This window comes from Mus musculus, chromosome 15 (assembly GCF_000001635.26).
Source record: "Mus musculus strain C57BL/6J chromosome 15, GRCm38.p6 C57BL/6J".
Taxonomy (NCBI): domain Eukaryota; kingdom Metazoa; phylum Chordata; class Mammalia; order Rodentia; family Muridae; genus Mus; species Mus musculus.
The window spans coordinates 37,689,731-37,710,338 of NC_000081.6; the positions used below are offsets into that span (position 1 = coordinate 37,689,731).

At 43.0% G+C, this 20,608-nt stretch overlaps 1 protein-coding gene and 1 long non-coding RNA gene across 26 annotated transcripts in view; one reads left to right on the plus strand and one right to left on the minus strand.

Annotated features, from left to right (window-relative positions):
* Ncald (neurocalcin delta) overlaps window positions 1-20,608 on the minus strand; it is a 426,345-nt gene that overhangs the window by 323,556 nt on the left and 82,181 nt on the right. The window contains exon 1 of one of the 25 annotated variants that reach the window (XM_030248652.1): window positions 16,813-16,990. The exons of the other annotated variants lie outside the window; for them this stretch is intronic. The gene's annotated coding sequence lies outside the window, so the exon portion shown is untranslated. Of the gene's footprint in view, window positions 1-16,812; window positions 16,991-20,608 lie in introns of those variants that run through there. 25 annotated transcript variants of the gene reach the window in all.
* On the plus strand, window positions 10,612-11,677 carry Gm15942. The gene is made up of 2 exons (XR_875174.3): window positions 10,612-10,894; window positions 11,042-11,677. It is a non-coding gene; the product is annotated as a predicted gene 15942 (long non-coding RNA).

Genomic DNA, 20,608 nt, shown 5'->3' on the forward strand with positions numbered 1-20,608 from the left:
TTAGACTTTCATTAAAACCTAAGTGGGGTAGTGGAGCATAGACTAATTTGTGAGAGGAAAACTGGGTGCATGGACTGGTGGGTTAGTGCCATCTTCACTGGGCAGTAGCCCTCCTCTGTACAAGGATTCTGCTGGGTGCCTCCTGGCAGAAGCATTAGCACATCTTTGCTATTTCGTCAAGTTTGCATTTGACTGAAGGCTGTGCATGGATGCAGAAGACACAAAGGGGCAATGGACAGGGCCTTGGTCTACCAAGACCACAAAGCTGGCTTGTATGTGGTCCTTGGATCCTACCTGGTACATTAGCTGTGATAGAACTGAACTCTGAACCAACAGAAAGCAGGGATTGCCTTGGACTTGTGTGTCACCTATATTAGCCATCCCAGGATTAATTCAGAGTAGACACATGAGTTTACCATTTTGTTTCATTCTTTTATTGTGTAAAAAGAATAAACACACAACATAAAATGTACCCTCTTAACCATTTGTTTTGCATTTGTGTGTATGTGTGTATATGTGTGTGTGTGTGTACATGTACTTGCATGTACAAGTACATGCTCCATATAATATATGTAGACAACAGAAGACAGCTTGCAGGAGTGGAATCCATGTGAGTTTGGGGAATTGAACTCATGTTCTCAGGCCTGGCGGCAAGTGCCTGTACCCACTAAGCCATCTTGCCAGCCCTGTCCCAACCATCCTTAACTGCACAGCCCAGTAACTTTCTGTATGCTCATTTCTGTATGCATCCCCAGAACTTCCTGCTACTACAACTCCAAATATCCCTGGGGACTATCATTCTGTGCTCCATCTTGTGAATGTGACTACAGTAGACAAAACAGGTTCAAGTTAAAACACAAACAAGCCAGCAAATTAAAAAACCCTCATATACTTAAAAATCTTGGAGCTGGGAAAATCTTAAAAGCAATCTACTGTGAGGCCTGGCATGGATCCCTACTTTTTCATCTTTAATTCAGTAACCTTTACTTCTTGGTACCATGCGTTCTGCTGGCAGAGATCTAAGGGCTGCTGGGAAGGCATGTCATGGATGGCTGCTTCCTGTAATAACAACCTCTTCCCTGTATTAGCCAATCGCCAACCATCTATCTTTCACTTAGGTGCAACTTCCAGATCAGAACACACTCCCTCCATCACCCCCAGTTCACCTGTTGTGCTAGGCTAAAAGCACATTTTTTTCCCTTGTACTTTACCCTGCAGTTAACAGGAAGATTCATGAAGACAAACTCAAAACAGGATATCAGCTTCAAGTAACATCTAGCACCCAGGGACAGCATACCACATAGCCAGAGGTCTCCCAGACTAGTGTAGATGACAGAAATCAGGAAGTAACTAAGCCCTGGGTGGCCGAGTGTGCTCTCTCTTGATCAATTGTGCTTTGAAAAGTCAGTCTTTCTCCACCTGTTCAGGGACTACTGACAGTGTTCGATTAGGTAGCTCCACATCTCTTAGTAAACCAAAAGGCTCTTTCCAGGGCACTCACAATATTATCAAAATTGTAAGATGACAGTTGTTCCTTATGAAACCTCATCCCCCAAAGCCCAGGGATATGAAGTGATTGCTGAAGTTACAGGGGCAGGGTGCTGTCTTGGTTGTGTGACATCTGTAGCACCATGCACCACTGTCCCTTCCTTAACTAACTGCATATATGATTTACATGAGAAATTCATACTGTCACTGTACAAACATACCTCTGCCACCAAAGTGTCAGACCATCACAGCATGTCTCTGGTAGAAGGTCAGAGACAGCACCAGTCTTGCATGGGAACCAGTGTGCATGAAGTCACAGTCTGTGTCCGTTATACATGCTACATGCCTTGAGCATCTCTTCAACACTATAGTGGTTAAACACACTCAGTATCGTTGATATATGGAAACCACTTCATGTCACTTTAATAGAGAGATGTAAAACTAAGTAAAGATCAGGGAGTGATAATTTATGAATATGCAAATATTGCAACGAAACACATGGAAAATATCTATCTAGCTTATAATTAAAGAACACAAGATACTTTTGTGGCCTTAGGCTTGAACAGAAGAGGAGATACACACAACACTGCATATGGAGGTGTATGTTGATGCAGACTTTCACAGGATAAAAACTGCCCCCAAAAGACAAAAACCTTAAAAGGGGGTCTATATTTTGGTCACAGATCTTTACTTCCTAACATGTAACTTACAAAAAGAATTTTAATGGGCACACAAAAATGTGTATTTGGAATCATACCATTTCTAATCATCAAAATTGGGAACACTGAAACACTGGCACATGTTAAGTAAATTATCATTAGAACTCAGTGAGAACTGTATGTAATGTCAACAAGGCAAAATATTACACAGCAATTACTATGTGCCAGGCTAAATTTTAAGCAAACTCATTTACTCTTTACTCTTATCCTATGAAGTAGTAGAATTATCTTTGTTTAACAGAGAAAAGGGGGGTGATGCAGAGAAGTTAAATAACTAGCACAAGGCAAAGAAAGTGGTGATGAGCCAGGATTCATTCAGACTTGAGCATTCTGACTTCCCAGTGTTCATTCCTAACCACTGTTACCTTAAGCATGGAAAGAAACTTAGTTATATGGAAGGATACTTAGTTATATGGAAGGACACTTAGTTATATGGAAGGATACTTAGTTATATGGAAGGACACTTAGTTATATGGAAGGACACTTAGTTATATGGAAGGATACTTTACTTAGTTAAATGTAGCCGGACTTTTGGTCATTTTGTAGGTCTCTATTTCTACCACCCTTCTCCACCCTAATCCCTTCCAAGCCCCGCAACACTGGGTAGGAGAGAAAGAAGACAAGAGGGGAAAGTAGGCACCAATATATTTGACTACTTCCTTCTGAGTAGGAGCATCGAGCTCCTTGGGGCGTGTTTGATCTTCATCATTAGGATATTTAATTCCTTCTTATCTCTTTGTGCACAACCACTTAACAAACCAAAACCAACAGCAACTAACCACCAAACAGCCATCCAGCCTCTTCTATCAGGGCTCTAGCATTTATACATCTTCTGAAAAGTCCCCAGACTCCCAAACAGCATACATTTGCCAAAATTATCTGCAGCTGGCAAATCACACCCCTGCTAGAGCATGAGGCAAATCATAGTCAGCTGCTGTGGACAATCTGAAGCAGCCCCATATCCTACACCTGGGATTAAAACAAAAACACATTCCTATAAAATTTCTGAGTTTAAAGAAATCAAAATGCTCACTACAGTTACATGTTAAAATCTCAAGGTTTTGGGGGAGATGGCTCAATGAGTAAACTGCACAAAGATGAGAATATGAGTTCTAATCCCCAGCACACACATACAAGCTGGGTACATGAGCCTAACCCCAGTGCTTGGGCGTGGGGAAACAAGTAGATCTCTGGGCTTAATAGCCAGTCAGGTAAAAATAGTGAGCTCCAAGTTCAGGAAGAGATACTGTCTGAGAAAATGAGATGGGAAACTGTTATGGATAGCCCTAAGGCTAATTATATTTGATGTTAATTCCGTTCTCCTGTGAGTGGCTGCAAACAAGGACTGAGTCAGCACTCAGGTGATTTCCTGTAAACCTGCTTCCCACCTCAATTTATAAAATAAAGGAGACCTGTTGATTGGGCAGATAAAAGGGAATGTGGAGCAAAAGGTGGGGGAGAGAAGGAGAAAATGGAAGAGGGAGAGGATGCAGAGAAGGAGGAAGAAGGAGAAAAGCAGAGCAGAAGCATATGGCGTGGAGAAACTGCAAGTTCTAAGGGGTCTCATAAGCTGTGGAAGATGGTAGTGTAGCGGTAAATCTGCCCAATCTAGGTGCATAGCATGTAATCATATTAACTGTGTTGTGTTTTCATTGCCGGGGCAAACATGGGATGGAGAGATTTACTGCAAAATGAGCCTAAACCCAATGCTTGGGCGTGGGGAGACAAGTGGCTCTCCAGGCTTAATAGCCAGCCAGTCAGGTAAAAATAGTGAGCTCCAGTTCAGGAAGAGATACTGTCTGAGAAAATGAGATGGGAAGCAATAGAGAAAGACACCAGACATTGACAGTCAGACTCCACACAAACATACACACACATAGAGATTAATTAAAACATTGTAAAACTTCAAAACATAAATCTATAATACTTTTAAATAAAGCTACCAAACTATATTAAACAGATGTTGAATATATTTAGCACAACATAGACAAGTAAATATGTATATATTATATGTTAATTATAATTATAATGCACGTGGTATATATATACTAATGTAGTTAATATATGTAATTATATATAATTTATACTATATAAGTATATAATGTATAAGTGTTATATATTATCTAACATATAAGTATATGTAATATGTAATCGATAATAAAATATAATATATGATATATGATTGATATATAATATATGATATCATATTAATTATTATTACTATGATATGACAACATATTAATGTACTAATATATTGATATATTAATTTATATTTATTCACAACAATTAATATATTAATATATGTTAATATATTATACATAATATATTGTATATGCTATATAATATATAATATATCAAATATATTATTAATAATAACATATTATTGAGTTGATATAATATAGTATAATATATAATAATATATTAATTAATTGTATATAACATATATACATATATGTAAATATATATGAATATATACATATGTGTATACATATATACGTGTGTATACTATATACACATATATAATTTGTAGCATTTATAAATTACTAGATACTATATGCTATATATTATAAATGTTGAAGTAGAAACTTCAAATTCTTTGAAAAGTAAGTTATATCAAATAATGTTTTTCTGGGGAATACAGGTGGAAGAATGTTTTGCTGGAGCAGTCACGGGAAAGATAGGGGTTTTTTTGAAGCAGACACGGGTGAAAGGACTTTGGATATAGCAAACACATGAAAGAGGGCTTGATGGAGGAGTATAAACATGATCCCACAGACAGTGGGAGACGAGCACTGAGCATTGGTTTGGTTTGCTCTGCCTCACTATTTTTCATTAAGGACATGTTATATACTGGTCTGCCTTATATTGGTTGAGCTCAGCTTGTGGCAACGCAGCTTCAGAAACCTTGCCTCAGGCTGGTTGGGGAGCTTTGAGGTTTCTTTAGGATTGAACTACAGCTGCTGGCTCGTGCCTGCTGCCGGCCTGCCTAGAGGACTGGTCTGCAGCTGCTAAACTTGTATTTGGTGTTTGCTACAGGACTGAACTGCTGCCAAAGAAGATGGAGCTCACCCCCAAGAACTATTGATAAACAGGTCCACTTCGCTTACATCATAATAACTTTTCTCTCCTACTGCCTCTGGTGGGTGATGGGCTAGAGGAGAGGCTGGACACTTATTAAAGTAGGTTGTAAAAATTTATGCCTACAGTATGTATATATTATACATTTTCACAGGCATGTTAGAATATTGACAGTTGTTATATAGGTGCAGGAACTAAGGGACTTTTGTTTCACCTCTTCTATTTTTCCAATTTCACCTTTTATAATTAGCATATATTATATTTATCATAACAAATGCAAGAACGCTCTTACTATCGCCATAGGTGTCCCCAACAGCTCACTGTCTTCAGCCTAGAACTTCGGAGATAGAGTTCTCAGCCTGACCATTTGAGAACAAACTGAAGAGCTTAGTCTGTGTGCCTCAGCTCTTATCTAAGACATGGGGTTTTCTGAAAAGAAAGAGCACAGAATGCTGATGGAAACTCACAGGATTTTATAAATAAAAACTTCACATCAATGAAAGATTTTTATTAGTTCAATACCTATGATTTCAATGTGCACGCCACATGCCTAGATAAGGCACCTGTATTTCCTCACTTCACCCGTAGGTCACCTGAGTTGAAAGTCTGCAGACATTTAAACCTTGGAGACTAAAATCTCTGCTTGGTAAAGATAGTGCTGCTTATTAGAGGGACAAACAACTCACACGGATGTCGTATGGGTTTTGCCTCACTGTTACTAATTGACTCTGAAGTTCTTCCATGGCAATGTACAACTGGATCAACTTTCATATTAATATTGCTTTGAGGGAAAAAAAAACCAAGCAAACAAAACAACAACAAGAACCCCAGAAGAAAAAAAACAAACAAACAGAAAACTAAAAAAGAAAAACAAAACAAAACAACAACAACAAAAGATGGGACAGAAATAAAAGCAGCTCCTTCCCACAGATTCTTCCCATACCAGAAGAAAGAAAAAAAAAAAAGAACAATTACGAAGGATCAGCAGGATCCTATACATACACACACACACACACACACACACACACACACACACACACATATGTATGTAGTTTTAATGTCTAATCAAGATGAAAAATGTACATCACCCAAGGGCCTACCCAGATTCCACAGTCTATAAGAAACTGACTGTCATCAGGACCACACCCATCAGCAATTTCACTTTACCTGGCACTTAGTGGTCTTGATTGTCCCTCGTGGCAACAATGGGCTGGGATACCTTGAGTTGAAAGGTTCCTGATGCTATAGATTAATCCAGAGTAGCATCTGGACACATCTTGGTGGCCATTAGTTAGTGACTAATTCCATAAACTTCTCACAACTCACTTAGCAATGTGTCAGAGACTCCCCAGAACTGTCAGCTCCAGTAAGTAGAACTCCAAGATGGTGTGCAAGATCTGCACATTGTATAATGACACCCCTTAGAAGTAGGTGGTGGTTGTGAAACTGTGGGGATGGTGACTTCCTCACTGAGTATTCAGCGTGTGACCAGTGGCCATGGGATAGCCATCTCATCCCAGCTGACCAGGAATCACACCCCCTGCTGGTCTGTGCCACAAACTGTCATGGTGACTGTGGGTGCCTGTGGATAAAAAGGGGACCCCACCACAACCAGCAAGAAACAGAAACCTCAGCATTCCAACTTGAAGCAATGGAACCTGTCAGACATCCCTGAGCTGCCAAGTATCCTGAGAGTCCACTGAGACTCACAGCCCAGTTGTCACCTTGATTTCAGGCCTTTGAAACCTTGACAGAGGAGCTGAATTCCCTAGCTGACCTGTGCGGGACTCTGAACCCCTACAGACTGTGTGGTCATCAGTCTGTGCTTCACAGACTCAAGGCATGAGTTGCAATAATTTATTATACAGTAAGATAAACTGATGCAAAACAGGTATAGCAGCTCACATCTGTAGTGCATTACCTGGGAGACCGAGATAAGAGGATAGTGATTTTGATGGCAGCTTGGGATACAGAGAGAGATATTGTCTCAACAAACAAAAAAGGAATGCAATGGCCATTGTCACATGCTACTGATGCTATCATACTCTCTGTCTTCAGATGGGAAGAAGGCATTCATCCAGAGCAATTAACTCTGGAAAAGCCTAAAGAAGAGGAGTCAGAAGCTAACATATACTCATTTTTCTTTGTATTTTACATCAATGTGATCGAGTCCAGGAAGTAGTAATAGAGGACAAAGACTGATGCTGGGCAGTTTCATTTGACTCTCTGTTCTTCTGTTGCCCCCACATGGGCCCAGGACAGAAAGTCAACCTCTGCCTGAGATCCTTCACATCCTATGCAGATGACCTCCTGTCTAGAGAGTAGAGACGATTCAGTGCTTTTACATAAACCTCTCCACAGTCTGCTCCAGATGAGCTTTCGTTGTCACTGGAATCAATGGCACTATCTAAATACATTAGGAGAGTCACATTAGTCCTGTGAAAAGGGGCACAGCTATGGTTCTCCCAGGTTCCACAGCAGTGATATTGCCCTATCCCAGAGAATTGGAATTCTAAGCTTAGCACAGTTGAATCCTGCTCTCCAGTTGCTTCCTGGGGGAGAGCATGGGAGAACAAAGGATACCGACCAGCATGAATGATTTGCTTGCACATTCCAGAAAGACTGTAATCACTTTTTTTGCAAATAAAACCTTGGTGCAAATAGTTTGCTGGGTTTGAGATAAGAATTCATACACAAGTGGGTCCTGCCGCTATGGCATGTGGCCTGCGTCATTGTCTGTAACATGGATAATCTGACATGTGGCTTGCTGTCAGGTGTGTCAACTGTTAGAGGTCCTTCTTCCAGGTGGACTTGTCATTGTGACAACCAAAAGCAGCTCACCAAACAGTCCTGAGCAATTGCCAGTGGGGCAAGAGCATTGCCAATGTCTCCTATAGGGCTCCCAGCTATGCACAGTGCAGGAGAGCTGCCCACTTACCCCCCTTCATAACATAGAAACAGACTCAGGAAACAACATGTCACAACCCAGGATTACACTACCAGACCAGAGAAATGCCTGTGTCAGGACTACTGTTCTGTCCTAGCATGCTTTGGTTCCTAGACACTGTGACTTTGTGAGAATCTAGGGATAAAGAGTCTATTTGCCTAGATTTGTTTGGTATCTCACTACAAATGCATTTGGCCAAGGCCAAATTGGTTATCCCTCACCCAGTCTCCTAATGCCTCAATTCTGTTTTTAAAGACTAGCTCTTATTGCTAGAGGTAATAACAACTGAAGTGTGAAACCCTAGCCGGGTGTGGGCCAGCACTTGGGAAGCAGAGGTGAGTTCAAAGCATGACTGGTCTACAATGTGAGTTCCAGGTTAGTCAGGACCGTAGTCTGTTTCTATGTTATGAAGGGGGGTAAGTGGGCAGCTCTCCTGCACTGTGCATAGCTGGGAGCCCTACAGGAGACATTGCCAATGCTCTTGCCCCGCTGGCAATTGCTCAGGACTGTTTGGTGAGCTGCTTTTGATTGTCACAATGACAAGTCCACCTGGAAGAAGGACCTCTAACAGTTGATACACCTACCTGACAGCAAGCCACATGTCAGTGAGACCCTGTCTCCAAACAAACAAACAACGGTCAGCCAATTTTTCCCCTTTCTCATCAGCACAGTGCAGGACACACACATGGCCAATCTCTTCTTTCTATCTTTTTCTTATTTCCGAAGCTCAATCCTCCCAACAACAATTTTTGATAAAGGAAATGAAAAGCCACTGCTAAAAGCACTTTATCTGATCTCCTGTTCACGCACAGGTACATTGGTTTATTTCAGGGTCTACTTTAATTCACTGGGAAGATGTCCAAAAAAGATGCCAGAGGAGGCAAAGACAGAAGGCATGATGCTCAAACCTAGGGAGAAATAAAAAGGCAGAAGAAACATGCTACCTTAGGATGTACCAGCAGACTATGTATGGCCCAGAGCCACTGGTGGCGATGACCTTTGACCCAAGCTAGTTGTGACAAGGATTGAAGACACCTTGGCAGAGGCAGGAGGGGCTCAAAGATAAAAATCAGAATGAGAACTACTTTCTGAAAATTGTCATCCTCCCTTTCCTGTGAGTTCAGAGCGGTCCCTTGCTGCCTTAGAAGCTCCCAAGGAATCTAGAGCAGCACCCGAAGGGAGTGCAGTGCCTCCCCGGGCCCACCCCACCCCTCCCCCATCCCCACCCTCTTGCATTTCTGTAGACCACATACCAGAGGGAGCTGGTGTCTGATCATGTTGGGTACCTCAGGATCTCCCAGAAAACAGGCTGAAACCTCAGTAAAACAAAGCTAGAGGCAACTTGCCGATCTCAGAGCAAAGAATTAGAGAAGAGAAGGCAAAATCGTGAGCAGGGGCAGGAGGGCGTGTTTTGGATGATGGGGAGGAGCCTGAAAAACCCAGACAAACACATGGGAGACCCAAAGAGCACAAAGCCATCCTACCTCAATTACCCCAAAACGAAACTCTCTGGTTCCCTTCATCCTTGCATATGGAGGACAAGATGCAAGGGAGGCAGAAGATAGTGAAGGGGACACACACCCGGCCAACTGTGTGTGCTCCAGCCACACGCACACCACAAGCAACATGAAGAAAGCATCCCCCCACTCCAAACAACCTCACCTCACACCAGGGAGTTGCACTGGTCAATCCCTCTTGTTCTAACCTTATCCTTACACCACACAGCAAAGTGCATTGAAACTGTAGCAGATGTGCAGCTTGGTTTGCATGTGGGTCCTGAACAACTGGAGCCAGGGCTATCCCAAAAGCTGTTGCCTGTATGTGGGGAATGGTCTACTAGCTGGGTACCTTGTCTGGCCTCAGTGGAAGAGGAAGCACCTAGACTTGCAGAGACTTGAAGTGATGGGAGGGGTGATACCCAGGGGTCCCCACGGGCTCAAAGGAAAGGGGGAGGGGGAGGATTGTGGAAGGGGTGACTAAAAGGAGGGCAGTGAGTGGGATGTCAAGTGAATAAGTAGAAAATTTAAAAAGTTACTACCCAGTATGACCCATGGGTGTTCTTCAGCCACCACCACCCCCCCTTTTTAAAAAAAGATTTATGTGATGTACTTATTTATTATGTCTAAGTATGTGTGCCTGCATGTGTTCATATGGACCATGTGCAGCTAGGTACCTGTAAAGGCCAGATTGGGGGTGGGGGGTCAGATCCCCTGGAGTTGGAATTACAAGTGGTTGTGGGAACCAAACCCAGGTCCTCTGCAAGAGCAGTAAAGATTCTTTAACACTGAGCCATCTACCTCCCCAACCACTAGATGCTCCCATTTTGAGATACTATTTCTATAAGTGTAAACGGTGGAATATTTTTAGAGCATCCAGGGTTGAGAGTTGGAGTTCCTCTGCTCTGAGACATTTGACACGCCTTCTGCACCTTTCTGACACTGTTCCCATAGAACTGACCGTGGTCTTGCCCCCACCCCAGCAACATGTGTCTGTGTTCTTGTTTCCAGATGAAAGCCTGTCACAAACTGAAACTCTGAATGGGAACAAAATCCTCTTAAAATCAAAGTTGTGGATCTGGAGTTTGGAAGACAGGAAGGAGGAGAGAAGAGAAGCCGATGAAACAGAAGAAGGCTTGAGGAATGTCCTGAAGTGTGAGATGCAGGTGAGCTGTCCAGAGGTAGCCAACAGCTGCTCTGTCTCCAGAGCAGTTCTTTAAGAGCTAGCTACACCAGGCAGGCTGGAGCTGGAGGAGGGAGAAGAGATAACACACTGCCTGTTCCTCTTTGCTTCCCCGACTCCATCTTAAAAGGCCATGCCCAAAAGATGGCAGGTGGTGGCTCCTGAGCTCCAGGACTCTGCTTGTAAGTGTAAACGGGGAAGAAAAGGAATCCAAGATCTGTTCAGATTCTGGCTGGCCTCACAGGACCGACACCAAATGCTGCCAGACTCTCTGAGGTAGGTACACTGGGGATTTCAATGTATTTTCCCTTGCAGCCATTTCTAGCCTCGTTATAAGAAGAATACGGCAATGCTAGGGGAAATCACTACATGTATTAAAATAGTACTAGACTTATTTCTTTAAAATAAGTAAAGAAAACTGTATTTCATTCTGTTAAAAGACTGAAGGAGAATTTAAGGAGAATGGATTTATTCTTATAAAGGGCTGTAAGAAGTAGGTATTTATTCAATTAAACAGATAAAAACCTTAGTCCTCAGAGGGGCTTGGAAGACACAGAATTTGGATCAGAGGGAGGATAATTGGAAACTGAAGCTCCTCCAGCTTGAGAGAAACAATAGCTGCAGGTGTGTTGGGAAAAGCGCCTGCTGGTTCCACACAGAGACGGCAATGGAGGCAGTGACAGTGTGGCCTTGTTAGGTGGAGTGGACACTTCTACAAGGTCACAAGGAAAGTCATGAGTCTTCAGACGGGACACAGAAGGATGCTCAGATACAGATGGGGAGAAGCTCAATGTTTGCACAAAGCCCTGGGCTTGGGTCCCAAGCACTGAAAAAATGAAGAGAGGAGAGAGGAAATTCAGAGGAGGGAGGGAGGGAGGGAGGGAGGGAGGGGAGGGGAGGGGAGGGAAGGGGAGGGGGGAGAGATGACCAAAAACTGAACTAGAACAACTTAAGGGCATCATCAGGGTTAGTGATTAGCTCTGAGCAGGTCTATATGGGCTGCCCACATGGGCTAACATTGCTATGTGTAGTTTTGTGGGCTCAGGCTAAACATCAGTAGAATAGGGACGCTGACAGAAGCGAGAGGGAACATTCTGTAAGGATTAAGTGTGGCAGTATATCACATGGTAAGTAATTTGAGGGCAGTGTCCCTTAACTAGACAACAGCTCTACAGAGAGAGAGAGGGGGGGGGGGGAGAGGGAGAGGGAGAGGGAGAGGGAGAGGGAGAGGGAGAGGGAGAGGGAGAGAGAGAGAGAGAGAGAGAGAGAGAGAGAGAGAGAGAGAGAGAGAGAGAGAGAGAATGAATGAGGAGAAGGAAAGAGAATGCTGTGGCTCAAAGGTCAGCAGCTGCTCTGTGTTAGATTCAACCTTATCTGTGTCTGAACTCAGAGCTTTCTGCCATAATGGATCATGGGTCAGCCCACTACTAAAGAGAATGGAATTGGTTTCATCTCCTTTCACTTAGCATGGCTGTAGGAGATGACAGGGTCATAAAGCAATGGTCAAGAGGTTGAGAACTGCCGTTCAAAGGTCTCTTAAAGCATAATACGGTGTTCTCGCCCATTAACTGAAGACAGTGAGTTCAAACCATAGCTTGTGTGTGGCCTTGTGAACACATTTGACCTCATAGGAGTGCTCAGGCCTTGAACAGATGCTGGCACTATTATATGCCCACTTTACTTGTACAACTGATAAGTGGAGAAAGAAAGGAAGGGGAGGGGAGGGGAGGGGAGGGGAGGGGAGGGGAGGGGAGGGGAAGGAAGGAAGAAGGGGAAAGAGGAAGGAAAGGGAAAAGAAGGGAAGGGGAGGGAATGAGATGGGGATGGAAAGGAGAAGAGGGGAAAGGAGAAGAGGGAAGAGGAGGAGTGGGAAGGGAGGGGAAGGGAGAGAAGGGGAGAGTAGGAGGGAAAATGGAAGGAAGACAGGAAGGGAGGGAGGGAGGGAAGAAGGGAGGAAGTAAAGAAGGAAGGAAGGAAGGAAGGAAGGAGGCAGGAAGGGAGGGAGGGAGGGAAGAAGGGAGGAAGTAAAGAAGGAAGGAAGGAAGGAAGGAAGGAGGGAGGGAGGGAGGGAGGGAGGGAGGGAGGGAGGGAGGGAGGGAGGGAGGGAAAGAAGGAAGACATACCTTCACTAAGGTGAAAGCGAGCTTTCTTTCCCAGTGTTTTGCTCTCCAGTTTAAGCTGCATGTTCCCTGCCCTATCCTCTTATAAGCTACAAGAACTAAACAAGAGTAGCTTGAGGCCCAACTCATTCTGCAAGCTGGAGAGACCTAACACGAACCATGGCTTCTATATCATATATGTATCTGAATTTATCTCGTAGTATGCACTTTGAATGTTAACACAGTCATGTCCAGTCGAATTAGACAATAGTAGAAAGCTCGGTGATGAGGTCCAGGTTTCTCCAGAGCTGAGTGAACCCCAGAGAAGAGTGACTTCCCAGAGTTTCCGCAGGGGCTTCGTGTTACAGGGGCTCCGCGCTGCAGCTGCACTGAACAGCAGCCATGGCCAAGTGCTGGGCTAACCCTCTGGACTGTGACTAACACACAGACAGACTGTTCTATTTCTATTTCATCTTCATTAATTTATATATACAGTCACACATGATACAAAACATTAGTGCAAACAGAGAGCATTTACCACAGGACATGTCATCGACCCTCATGATAAGAACAGTTACAACAGGCTGCTCACGGAGTTCACTCATTCAGCAATCCTCTGTGGTAAAGCTCTGCCTGTCTTTCTGTTGAGACACCATTGTCAATACACTTAAGATTAAAATTCAAATCCAAGTCTGCCTCTAGAACCCAGAGCAGAGCTATGCTATTCCCACAGTACTGCTGTTCTCCTGCCCCTCTCTTCACCTCCCCTCCCTCCACCTCCCCTCCTCTTCCTTCCTCTCCTCTCCTCTCCCCCCCCTCTTTTCTCCTCTACCTACCCCCCCACCCCACCCTGTTCTTTTCTGGTTTCAGTGAATATGAAAACAAGCTGCTTCTAAGAGACTTAAGAGTAAATTGTCTTTTAATTATCATTTTTTAAATCTCTGCTTAGTGCCAAGGTTGGCCTCTGAAGAAAGGGAAAATCTACAACAGAGAATACTTCCAGCTCCAGTAACAAATGTGTCTGTGATTTCAAGAGGAGGCCTGGGTTCAAGAGGTGAACTAGAACTCAATCATATTTATGATTTGTAGACTCTGCCCACTTGAGGACACGCTACTATTTTTACATTTACTTAAGATTTATTCCTGCCTGCCTCTGAGACTATTTGAGCAGCTTATAGATTAGAATTCATAAGGCATGTAAGGATCATAATGTGCAGAAATTCCTTGGGGGGAGGAAAACAGATGGGATAACGCTTTTATAGTACCCAGTTCTGAGACAGAACACTGACCAAAGATTCCCAGCTAAGAAAAAATAGTAATAGTTTGTTAGTTAATTAATAACAGCATTGGGCTTTAGGCTATTCAGAGAATCTGTTCTTTATTTATTGACAAAATAATCAAGCTGGGGGTTAGAGGGATGGGTGAGTAGATCAGAAATGCATCAACTGCACACGGACCTGATGCGGATCCCAGTATCTCTGGAAAGAGTTGACTGTGGCCCCACTGTACGAGTGCTGCACACAGACATGAGGTCGCTGGATTGCTGGGTGCCTGCCTGCCTGACCGAGAAGTATAAGCTCCAGGATCAGGCAGAGATTGCCTCAAAGGATGAAGGCAAAGAGTACCAGATGAGAATACCCAACACTTCTGGCCTCTACACAAACAGCCACGCAATACACACACATATATATATACATAAATTAATAAAAATCAAACTAATGTTAAGGATCTAACTCTTGTCTCTCTCCTCCTCCACAAAATCAGACAACTCAGCAAAGTAGCCATTCTGTCAGGAGAGAAGCTGGGCTGTGCTCTCCTCACAGCAGAGCTAACTCCGATGCGCTGCTCTGCATACCTCTGAGCGACTCTCATGTCCCTGGCTACTGTTGGCCCTTGGAAATGCTTTTTCAGAGCTCAGGTGCACATCCTCCTCCACTTACAGAACAGAAGAAAAGGAAATGATCCAAGGGCCACTTGGCTGGATGACAGAGCTTCTCTATACCAAACTGGGAGATTTTAAAAATAACTGCTTATTGCCACCTACTTGAAAGTGAGCTGAATCTCTCTGTGTGTAAAGTGTGTGCATGTATGCACATGGTGTACATACATAGTCCATGCATATATACATGCATGAGGGGTGTGTGTATAATGCATGTATATGGGGAGCATTCATGGTATATGCATGGTGCATATGTGTGTGTTATGATTATATGGTACATGTATAGTGTGTTTGTGTGTGGTACATGTGTGTATATATTGTGTGTGTGGGTGTATGTGTTGTGTTGATACATGTGTGTATAGGGTGTGTATATGGTAGTGTACATAGTTCATGTGTGTGGTATATATGTATGCATGTTCAGCGTGTATATACCATGTGTGCATGGTGCATGTATATGTAAGGCATATGTATGTGTATGGTATATGTGTATGTATGTGTGTGCACACACAGTATATATATGTACAGGGTGTGTGTGTGTGTGTGTGTGTGTGTGATAAATCTCATTAAGTGTCTTGAATTAATTTGTGGATTTTGCTCCTTCGTTTGCCTGTTTTTATTATTTGGAGAATAGAATAATTATAAAATATGTACACACACATGTACACACACATGTGAATACATATATGCCCATACATGCTAATACCCATATGCATACACATTCGCTCATGTACATTCACACATGCACACACACTCAAACACACGTGTCACACATACACATCACATGTACACACACACACAAATACACACTTGCACATTTTTTTCTCCTTTAGGCAGTAGCTTTAGTAAGGCCTCTCTGAGGAGAGGAGCTTTGTCTTCACCAAGTCATTTGTCAACACAGCAGCCCCAACATAATTTCTTTTTTTAAAGAATGATGTTTGTCTTAGTCAGGATTTCTATTCCTGCACAAACATCATGACCAAGAAGCAAGTTGGGGAGGAAAGGGTTTATTCAGCTTACACTTCCATACTGCTGTTCATCACCAAAGGAAGTCAGGACTGGAACTCAAGCAGGTTAGGAAGCAGGAGCTGATGCAGAGGCCATGGAGGGATGTTACTTACTGGCTTGCCTCACCTGGCTTGCTCAGCCTGCTCTCTTATAGAACCAAGATTACCAGCCCAGAGATGGCCCCACCCACAAGGGGCCTTTCCCCCTTGATCACTAATTGAGAAAATGCCTTACAGTTGGATCTCATGGAGGCATTTCCTCAACTGAAGCTCCTTTCTCCATGATAACTCCAGCTGTGTCAAGTTGACACAAAACTAGCCAGTACAATGTTTATTTATTGATCTTATTTATTTGTTTATTTTATATGTGTGTACTGGGGAGGCACAGGTGCCCCAGTGAGCTTGTGGAGGTCAGAGGACAACATGAGTGGGTCAGTTCTCTTTGCCACATCCAGTGGGCATCTCAGCTAGAAGTGGATCTAAAATTGTCTACCCTGATTTCATGATCAAAGTATCCATACTGAAGCCAAGTATGGAGCACACATCTGTAACCCCAGCATTTGAAGGGTAGGAGCAGGAGGAGCAGGAGGTTAAGGTCATGCTTGCCTTCACGAGTTCAAGGCCAACCTAGACTACATGTGAGTAGTCTTTCTCTCTCAAAAAGAAGAAATCAGAATCTTCGACTGCAGTCTTTGATGAGGGAAACACATCTATTTAAAGGCCTGTATGCCCTGGGCTGGCTCACATTCAGCAGAGCTTGGCTGGCTCACTCTTTACACTCCCGCCCACCCTTTCTTTTGGGCTATATCACATGTATTCTTTACTCTAGAAAGCAGTAGAAATCCTGAAAACCTCTCACCATTGGCTTGGCCTCACCCTCTGTCTTAAGCACTGCAGGCCCCAGGGGGTTCTTCATAGGAATCTATCCCATCCATCTGTTCAGATTTCTTTGTAAGGGTCTATCCCAGGCATCTGTTCAGGTTTCTTTGTGAGGGTCTATCCCAGGCATCTGTTCATCCCACTCTCATGCATTTCAGCAAAACTGAAACATGGAAACAGACATTCTAAGTATGGTTTTTGGTTGGTTATGTGAGCAGGCACAAACTGTTCTTTTATAATTAGGTTTAAGAGTCTCAAAGTTAATGAGTATTAATGGACCATTAATAGCATCTCTCTCTCTCTCTCTCTCTCTCTCTCTCTCTCTCACTTTTAGAGGAATTTTGAATGACCAAAACCTGGGCTAGAAACTTGAGTTCTCACATGACTCGTCCCTGTGGCCATAATTTCCTCCTGCTTTGACAGTGTATCCACACGATGCGTGTCATAATTGATGAGTGGTTACCTTAGAGCTCAGTCATAGCCTATACGCTACAGGTTCTGACAACTAGGTAATGGCATATATCAGTAACCACAATGTCATAGCAGAAAGTCTCCAGTTATAAGAAGCCTTCTGTGCTACCCTCATTCATGTCTCCCTCTCCTGCAACCCCTTGTCTTTTTACTCTTGTTTGGCCTTTTTCTAGGAGGTCCTACAAATGGCATCCTACAGTAAGTAGCTCTTCTGATGAGCTTATTTCACTTAGCAGCACACATCTAGGATTCCTTGTTGTTCTCTGGATATATAGCTCACATTTTACCACTGACACAGTATTTGATTATTTATCCATTTGCTTTCCTCTTGGTTTCTTCCAAGATTTTACACTTATAAATAAAGCCACTGTAAATGTTAATGTTCAGGCTTTTTAATGTTTTCTATATATTTTCAGTTTATCTGGGCACATGCCAAGGAAAGTGATTACTAGATCTATGCTTAAGAGTGTGGGTTGGGGATTTTGCTCAGTGTTTTGGCCTACCAAGCACAAGGCCCTCAGGTCCTCAGCTCTGGAGTGGGGGTAGAGATGGGGGAGGGATAAAATTAAAGGAAGAGGCTGGAATTCAGTGGTTAAGAGAGCTTGACGTTCCTCCAGAGAACCTGAGTTCAGTTCCCAGCACTCACATGGCAGCTCAAAACCACCAGTATGTCTAATCCCAGGGGATTCAACACTCCGCTCTGGCATCCTCAAGCACTTTGTGTACACACACACACACACACACACACACACGAACATTAATCATAAATTTTTTAAGTGGTATGTTTAATTTTTAATTTTTCAAGAAACTGCAATCCTGTTCTTCCAAAGTGAGTGTTAACTTTGCCTTTCCACTAGAATGAAGGAGCACTCTGGATACTCCATAAGCAGCAACAGCATCGTCGGCCATTGGTGATTCAGGCTTGGGCTTTTAGTGTGCAGGCATCTCTAATGAAAAAATATACTGATCTTTTCATTGCTTATGCAGTGACTGTTTATCTTCTTTGGTAAAGTCTCTATCCAGATATTTCATACAGTTTTTAAGTTGAAGGTTTTTTATTATTATCGAGTTCTGATAGTTCTTTGTTACAAAATGCTGAATAAGATCTTTTCTCAGTATATCTTTTCAAAGCTTTCCATAAGTTTATGGCTTTTCATTTTGAGTGTGTGCAGGTGATATGTAATATACATATATTTGGGTGTGTGGGTGTGGGTGCACACCCCCTGGCTGTGTGTCGTGGTCAGGGGACAATCTTGACCATCAATCCTTGTCTTCCCAATGGGTGAGGCATGTGCCTCTTTTGGTTACTTGTCACTGTGGTCTACACAGGCTCATTGGTCTACAGACTTCCAGGGAGTCTCCTGATTCCATCCCCCATCTCTCTGCAGAACCATCAGAATTAAAGAAACACACTACTACACCCAGATTAACATGTGTCCTACAAATTTGACCTCAGGCCCCGTGCTTGCATGGCAAACCACTGAGCCACCTCTCTAGACCTCATTGTTGTATTAATACCATTTTGAAAACAACTATCTGTCTGTAATTAACTGTGTATCTGTTTTGGTGCTTGAGACAAACAGAGCCAACTTCCTATGACTGAAATGGCAAAGAGGGAAGATGAACGCTGACATTACCTATTTGTCAGTCAAGGGCTTGGTTTATCTGATGATTTGAATAATGTTGCCTCTTATATGCTGCAGGGCTACTTAGGGGACAAGAAAATGGCATTTCCATTTATTTTAAAAATAAGATGAGCTGGGCGTGTTGGTGCACACCTTTAATCCCAGCACTTGGGAGGCAGAGGCAGGTGAATTTCTGAGTTCTAGGCCAGCCTGGTCTACAGAGTGAGTTCCAGGACAGCCAGGGCTGCACAGAGAAACCCTGTCTCAGAAAAACAAAAATAAATAAATAAATAAGCCATTAGTGACATGATTTATGTCAGTATATTTTATATTATAGTTATTTATTTATTTATTTATTTATATGTATTTTATATGTAGCATGCATTGTTTACATATAGTACATATAGTTCACATAAAGTTTTTAGATAAACTCAACTATATGCAAATAGCAAGTTCTGCGTAAAGTCATCAAACATTTACAATGAATTTCTATAACCTCTTTTGGACATAGTATTGAGAACCTGAAGGGGAGTCTCAGACTGACCTCTGCCAGCCCATCCCTCAGATGTGCCCACAAACACTAACTGATGGTCTCTCGTCCAGATCTTGATTTAAATATAGTGCACGAAAATGTCATATAGGTATGTAATGCACATAAAAGACAAGGATAAACCCAAATCCAGTGTCAGTACCCACTCACAGTTCTTGGCCACATCAATGTGCCTAGGTCACTCTTCTGATGGGAGATGTGCTCCCCTTGTCTTAAATCTGCAAAGTGACCTTTCTCCTTTCTCCTAACCGTGACTGACTGCTGGTCCCGAGCTCCTGACCTCGGGGATATCGGTCCAGAAGCACTGTACCCAAAGTGCAGCCGGGGAAAGGTAGCAGTAATAAATAATAGAATAATAAATAATAGAATGACTCCGCAAACCTTGAACAGTCTCAGCCAACCCAGCTGGCAGAACACAGAAGTCAGAGGTCAAGTGTGCCACTCAGAATCCACACCAACTTAATGTTCGGTTGGTTCTATGTTTTTAAAAAATGTGTATCTTCTAGAAAGCATCATTTCTGTGTGGTGCTCATTTTACACAACAATGAACTGCTAAGCCAAGGAAGACATTTTGATGAAGCTTGAAGGAAAGTAGAATTAGAGGAGGCTAGAGAAGAAACATTTCAAATGCTAGCAGCCTCCAAAAGCACACCGTCCAGAACTCCCTACCTGTGGGGAAGCTGACTCCATGCTCCTTGGATTTTTGGTTTTATCAACAGCAAAGAAAACAGGGTGACTGTCTCAGAAGCACTTCACAGAGTTATACACGGGCTGTGGGACTTTGGAAGCACGTCACAGTTGGCAGTTAGGATGATTTTCTGAAGGAAATAATACATTTCTTCTGGTATTTTGAGAATGTGTACCTCAGCTTTCAGTAATTACAGCTGATGAATCCTGATGAAGAGTTAAAATTGCAGCCAGGGAATATCAGAAACAGAAAATCCCTCCCATGGGATTTGGCCCTTTTTATCTGGTGCATTTGGGCCTAAAGAAAATGGCTAATTCCATTCACTGACTTCCTCCTGCTGCCTCCACACCACGATAGCCTCCCCACGGCAGCTCTGCGAGCACTGGCTTTTCTCTCGCAGGCTGCTTCACCCCCTCGGAGTCTTTTCTCTACATTGTCTCAG